This window comes from Penaeus monodon, chromosome 14, assembly GCF_015228065.2.
Source record: "Penaeus monodon isolate SGIC_2016 chromosome 14, NSTDA_Pmon_1, whole genome shotgun sequence".
NCBI classification, from domain to species: domain Eukaryota; kingdom Metazoa; phylum Arthropoda; class Malacostraca; order Decapoda; family Penaeidae; genus Penaeus; species Penaeus monodon.
In genome coordinates, this window is record NC_051399.1 from 47554009 (window position 1) to 47561508 (window position 7500).

Sequence of the window (7500 nt, forward strand, 5' to 3'; positions counted from 1 at the left end):
TTGGGAATAAGATAACAAGAGATGATAAGGAAGAAGAAGGACAAAGGATAGGAATAACAGATGAAAAGATAGGCTTATGGAAGGGAAATTGGAGATAAGAGAAAGGGGAAAAAATCAGATTAGCGAAAGAAGGGAATGGGAGAAAGGGAATGAGGAAGGATACGGAGAAAAATGAAAAGGATACGAAAAAGGAGATGGAGAGGGAAGAGAACAGAGGAGGAAGGAAAAGAGGAGGAAGGAAAGAACCAGGAGGAGGAAGATAAAGGAAAGGAGATGGGAAAGGAAGAAGAGGTAAGAGAAAGTCGAAGAAGAAGGAGAGAGAAAAAGAAGAAGGGGAAGAATAAGAAAAAGAAAAGGAAGGAATTGAAGAAGAAGAAACAAATAAGGAAAGGAAGAGGAAGAAGAAGAAGAAGAAAAAGAAAAGAAGGGGAAGAAGAAAAAAAAGGAAAAAAAGGAGGGGAGAAAAGGAAAGATTAAATTTTTTTCCCCGGCCCGGGAAAAAAAGGGAATAAAAAAGGTTGGGTTTTTTTTTTTTGGGCCCCGATAATTTTTAAAAAAAAAGGATGTTTTTTTTTTAAAAAAAAAAAACCGAAAAAAAGGGGGGGTTTGGAAAGGGAAAAAAAATGATAAAAAAACGGGGGGGGGGGGGGGGGGGGGGGGGGGGGGGGGGGGGGGGGGGGGGGGGGGAAACAAAAAAAAAAAAAAAAAAAAAAAAAAAAAAAAAAAAAAAAAAAAAAAAAAAAAAAAAAAAAAAAAAAAAAAAAAAAGGGGGAAAATAAAAAAAAAAAAAAATTTTAAGAAGAAGAAAAAAATTAAGACTTTTAAATTATAATAAAAGGAAGGGAAAAGAAAAAGGGGAAGAAAAAAAAAAAAAAAAAAGGGAAAGAATTTTTTTTATAAAAAAAGGGACAAAAACAAAAAACCAAAACAAAAAGTTTTTGGAAAGCATCAAAACCAAAAAAAGGGGTTTTTCTCCACCCCCCAAATTTGGGGTTTTTCCTACCACAAAGGGACACATCCCTTTCCAATAAAATTACAAAAAAACAAAAATTTTAATAACTATTTTAAACCAATTTTTGGTAATTAAAGGGAATAAAAAAATTTAAAAAGGGCCCAAAGGGAAATGGAAAAGGGGGGAATTGGGAAAAAAAAGGGAAAACATGGGTAAGGGGAAAACAAAAGGAAGGGGGAATTAAAGGGGGGAAGAAAGGGGGGGAGGAAAAGGGGGGGAAAGAAAAGGAAAGGAATGGGAAGGGGAGAAAAAAAAGGGGGAAAATCAAAGGGAAAAGGGGAAATTTGTAAAAGGGGAAAGAGAAGGGGGGGGGAAAAAAATAAAAAAGGGGGGAATTGAAAAGGGGGGGGAGGGAAAAACAAGGGGAAAAAAAAAGAAAGGGGAAAAAACCAATGAGGGAAAAAAGGGTTTTAAATTAAAAAGGAATAGGGGAAAATTAGGGAAAAAAGGGGGAGGGGGGGGGGAATAAAAAAAATAAAAAAAAAAGGAAATTGGGGAAAAAAAAAAAAGAAAAGGGAAGAAAAGGGGGAAAATAAAAAAAAGGGAAAATGGAAAAGGGGAAAAAAAAGGGGGGAAAATAAAGGATAAAAAATTTTAAGAGGGAAAAAATTAAAAAAAGGAAACAGAAAAAAAAAAATCAAGAAAAAAAAGGGGGGGTAAAGGGGTTTTCCCCCCCATTGGCGGGAGGTCAAGGGGAAAAAATTTTGGGGGAAAAAGGAGGAATAAGGGGGGGGAAAAGGGGTAATTTGGTTAAAAGGGAAAAGAACGGAAATAATAAATTATTAATTGTGAAAGGAAAAAAAAAAAAATAAAGGGAAAGGGAAAATAAAGAATAAGGGGAAAGAAAAAGGGAAAACGAGAAAAAGGGGGGGAAGGGGAAGGGAAAAAAGAAAAGGAAAAAAAAGAAAAAGGGAAAAAAAAAAAAAAAAAGGGAAATTGAAAAGGGGAAAGGAAGGAGGAAAAAACGGGGAATGACAAGAAAACGGGGGGAAGGGGGAAAAAAAGGGGGAAAAAGGGGAAAAAATGGGGGGGGAGAAAAGAAAAAGGAAAAGAAACAAAGGGAAAAAGGGGAAATATGGGGAAAAGGAAAAAAAAATTTTGGGGAAAATTAAAATAAGTTTTAAGGGAAAAAAAAAAAAAGAGAAAAAAAGATAAAAAGGGAAAAAAAAGGACGAAAAGGGGAAAAAGGGGAAAAGAAAAGAGCAAAATAACGGGAGAGTGCGAGGGAGAAAAGGTAATAAAAAGGGGAAATGAAAAAAGACGAGAGGGGAGAAGAAAGAGAGTAAGAAAAAACGAAAAAAATTTAAGGTCAGGGAAAGGGAAAGGGAAAAAAATTTAAAAAAAAAAGAAAAAAGAAGAAAAAATGAGTGATGAGGAGAGAGACGAAGAAAAGAAAAAAGGAAATAAAAGTAAAAAAAAAAAGAAAACAGGAAAAGGGAAAGAGAGAGTTTGAGAGAGAGAGAGGGGAATTTGCGAGGGGAGGAGAGAAAAGAGAGAGGGGAAAAAGGGAAAAAGAAACCCAAAAAAAAGAGAAAAAGAAAAAAGGGAGAGAGGAGAAAAAAAAACAAGAAGAAAAAAAAAAAATAAAAAAAAAAAAAATAAAAAAAAAACAAAAAAAAAAAAAAACTAGAGAAAAGAAATAGAGAGAGAGAAGAAGAAAAAAAAGAATAAAAGTTAGGCATAAACGGACCAGAAACAAAAGGCAAATCAAAGTGTCCGGCAAAACCCGAAAAGGAAAGGGTGTCAGTGCTTGCGTTTCTGTGGGCTGTTTCATGACAGCGTCGTCAAAGAGACCCCCGAGGCTTTGTCATATAAGTTGGTCCCTTTTTGCAAAAACACCCCGGCAGAGGGGAAAAATATTTTCTTTTTGGGTTTTTTTTTTTTTATTTTTCTTTCCTTCTCCCCCTTTTCTCTCTCCTTTCTCTTTTCTCTTCCCCTTTTTTCTCTTTTTTTAACTCACTCTCTCTCTCTCTCTCTCTCTCCCCTCTCTCTCTCTCTCCCCTCTCTCTTTTCCCCCCCCCTTCTCTCTTTTCCTCTCTCCCTCCCCCCCTTTCCCCCCTCCTCTTCTCCCCCCCCTCTTTCCCCCCCCCCTCTCTCTCTCCCCTCTCTCTCTTTTCCCCTCCCCCTCTCTCTCTCTCCCCTCTCCCCTCTCTCTCTCTCTCTCTCCTCTCCCCTCTCTCTCTCTCTTCTCTTCTCTCCCCTTTCCCTCTTACTCCCCTTTTTCCCCTCTCTTTCTCTTTCTCTTTCTTTACTCACTAACTCTCTCTCTCCCCTCTCTCTCTCCCCATTCCTTTTCCTCTCCCCTTCCTCTCTCTCTCTTCTCCCCTCTCTCCTCTCTCTCCCCTCTCTTCTCTCCTCTCTTTTTCTCTCTCTCTCCTCTCTCTTCTCTTTTTCTCTCTCTTTTCTCTCGCTCATCACTGGTGTCCTGTCTATCTTTTTTATTGTTCTGTGTAAAATTTAATATTTTATCTTTGGGGCCCTACTATGTCTTTGTATATCTATCAGTCTGTCTGTCTATTTATCTATTGTGAACTGTATCTGTGTAACTACTTTTTACCTATCTATCTGTCTGTCTGTCTGTTATCTACTGCATCTACCTAGAATAAAGATAAAAATCCCTTTTTAAATAAATAAAAGGGATAATGAAATGTAGCATCTAAAATTTCTCTCCACACTCTATTTATCTATCTATCTCCCTCTTTACCTCTTTCTTCTTCTCAAATATTTTTTTCTCTGTCTTTCCTCCTCTTTACTCTTTCCTCCATCCTCCTTTTTCTTATTCTTTCTCGCTTTTCTCAACTTTTTTTCAATTTTTTCTCTTTCCCTCCTTCGCATTTTTTTTTTCTTTTTTTGTAGAGGAGAGGGTGACGAGGAAAAAGAAGGAGAAAAGAAGAGGGGGAAGGGAGAAGAAGGGGAAAGGGGGCAGAGGGGAAAAGAGAGAGAGGGGAGAGGGGAGAGAGAGAGAGAGAGGGGAGAAGAGAGGGAGGAGAGGGGGAGAGAGAGAGAGAGAGAAAAGGGGAGAGAGAGAAGAGAGAGGCCCGGGCAGACGACATAAAGAGAGGACAGAGAAAAGACAAAGGAAAAAATAGGGGAGAGGAAAAGAGAGAGAGAGAGGGGAGAAGAGGAGAAAGATAAGGAAAAGAGAGAGAAAGAGAGAAGGAAGAAAAAAGGAGAAAGACAAAAAAAGAGAGAGGAAGAAGAGAAGAGAAAGACCCAAAAAAAAAGAGAAAAAAGAAAAGATTCAAAGAGAAACGGGAAAAGGGTTTTTTAAAAGAAAAGGGGGGAAAAAAAGAAGAAACGCCAATCGCTTGTCTCTGCCAGCTCTCCCCTCCCCTCTCCCCCTCGAGTGATATGAGGAGGCAGGTCTCGTCATGAGGTCTTTCTGTGAAGGATTTGCTCAGGTACCAAGGGAGGGATGGGTAAGGCAAATAGATGAATAAAAAGATCTATTGATGAATAAAAAAGGGGAGGGGAGTGATGAATAGACAATAAAAAAAAGGGTTTTGAAAAGCTTTTTCCTTTTTTTCTCTCTTTTTTCGAGAGGTAGCAAGGGAGGGAATAGTAAGGCAAATAGATAAATGAAAAGTTCTTTTGGAATAATAATGATAAAAATAATGATAAAAGGGTTTTGAAAGTTTTTTTTTTTTAGAGGTAGCAAGGCAGGGATTGGTAAGGCAAATAGATGAATAAAAAAATCTATTGATGAATAAAAAAAGGGGAGGGGGTGAAAAAAAAAGGGTTTTGAAAAGATTTTTTTCTCTCTCTTTTTTATTCGAGAGGTAGCAAGGGAGGGATTAGTAAGACAAAAAAAAATAAATGAAAACTTCTCTTGATGAATAAAAAAAAAGAAAAAAAAAACGAGAGGTAGCAAGGGAGGGATTAGCAAGACAAATAAACAAATAAACAAAAAATATGATGACTCTCTCTCCCTTTCCCTTCGTTCCTCTCTCTCCCTCTATCTATCTATCTATCTATCTATCTATCTATCTATCTCTCTTTTAACGCGAGTATTTATATTATTAATAAAGCTTCAAAATATTTTTTTATGACAAAGCGAATCTTACTGTAAAATGCCACGAAATTTATTATTTCTTGATAATTCACGATAATTTACCTATTTATTTTTATCAAGTTATTATTTCTATTCTTTTTTTTTTTTTTTTTTGTCTGTTCGTCTTTATTTTCTATTTATTTTGTCATTTCTTACTTGTCTCCCAAACTTACTAGTTTATATTTTTTATTTATTCGTTATCAAGCTTATATACCATTTCTATTTTTTTTTTTTTTCAACATTTGGATTTCTTTTTTCCCTTTTTAAAATGCCCTGTCCACAAAGGGGTTGGCGATCCCTGGATTTTATGATTTTCCCTTGGGGAATTTTTGAGCGGTGGTTTGCCCTTGCCCCTTTCCCCAAAGGGGGTTTTTTTCGATCACCCTCTCTTTTAAAACGGGTCGGGACCCGGGAGACCCTTTGGGGTGGCTTGCCCAACCCCGCGGGTAGGCAGGCAATCGAGGTGTTAAGTTTTCCCTTTCCCAAGGGGAAAAACGCGGGCCCAAAGGGGGACTCGAACCCCCGACTCAGATTGCTTTTGTGAACTTGAGTCCCTGATCTAAACCACTCGGCCACCGCGGCCTCTATTTGGATTATATTCTTTGTAAAATACAAATAATTTTAAGATTTGTTGTGAAATCGTTAAAAAAAGATGATGACGATAATGATGATAATAATGATGATAATGATAAGAAGAACGATTATAATAATGAAATAATAAATATAATAATAATAACAATAACCAAAGATAAAAATGATGATATGATAATGATGATAATGAAAGATTAAAAAATAATGGGTAATTATAATAATATTAAAAGTTAAAATTAAATAATGATGATGATGATGAATTTGTAAGATAATAATGATAATAGTAAAAGGTAATAAAAATTGTATTGATGATAATGGTAATAATAATACTTACATTAACAATATATATTTTTTTTTCTTTTACTTTTTTATCTTCTAAAATTCATCTCCGTTTTTAACATCGTTTTTTTTTATGTCTTTCTTTCTCTCTTTCTTCTTCTTTTTTTGTACTTCTTTCATCGTAGACATTTGCATCGTAATGTCCTCTGCTACAAGATCCTTAATGTCATTTCTTAGCTTCGAGTGTTTACTAAATATTGAATTTCGTTGCGCGCGTGTTGGTAACGCCTGCTCGACAGTTACTGACTCCGAGATAGTTTTTTTTTCTGTCTCTCGTTATCTCCCTCTCTCTTTCTCCTTCTTTGTGGCTCTTCGTTGTTTCTATGTTTGGCTCTTTCGCTCTCTCTCTCTTTTTTTTTTCTTTCTGTTTGTCGGTTAGTTTGCCTGTCTGTGTTTTTTTTTTTTCTCTCTCTCTTTCGCTTTCTCTCTCTTTCTCTCTCTCTCTCTCTCTCTCTCTCTATCTATCTATCTTTCTATCTATCTATCTATCTATCTATCTATCTATCTCTATCTCTCTCTCTCTCTCTCTCTCTCTCTCTCTCTCTCTCTCTCTCTTTCTCTTTCTCCCTCTTCCCCTTGTTCCTTCTCTCTCCCCTATTACATCTTCTATAATATAGTTATTTAGAAAAGAAAGTAAATTATGCGTTATTGCTTTCCTATCCATTTTCCTCTTTTCTTGTTTTATGCCTTATTCCCTCTTCGTAGAAAAAGAGGAAAAATATCCCCATCGATATTGCAGAAACGATTTTGCAGAATGGAACGTTTTTTTTTGTTTGTTTGTTTGTCTGTTTGTCTGTTTGTTTGTTTATTTGTTTATTGGTGTGTCTTATCTTGAAGAAGAAGAGGAAGACGATGAAAAAGAATAATAATGATAATAATAATAAATAATAATAATAACAATAATAATAATAATAATAATGATAATAATAATAATAATAATAAGAAGAAGAAGAGGGAGGAGGAGGAGGAGGAGAAAAAGAAGAAGTAGAAGAATAAGAAGAAGAAGAAGAAACAAAAAGAAAAAGCAGAAGAAAGAGAAAAATAATATGAAGAAGAAAAAGTGAAAAAAAAAAAGTAGAAGAAGAACAACAACAACAACAACATGAAGAGGAAGAGGAAAAAGAAAAAGAAAAAAGAAGAAGACGAAGAACAAGAACAAGAAGACGAAAAAGAGGAAAACGAAGAAGAATAGCACATAAAACACAATAAGAAAATCGAATATCACTTCAGTCTACCTAACAAACAAACGAGAGTGAACAAAGAGAACAAACGAGAGAGAACAAACAATAGAACACAAACAAACAAGAATGAACAAAATGAATGAGCAAACAATAGAGAGCAAGCAAGAGAGAAAAAGCGAGAGAGAACAAACGAGAGAGAACAAACACGAGAGAACAAACACGAGAGAAACAAGAACAAACAAGAGAGAACAAACAAGAGAGAGCAAGCAAGAGAGAACAAACAAAAGAACAAGCGAGAGAGAACAAACGAGAGAGAACAAGCGAGA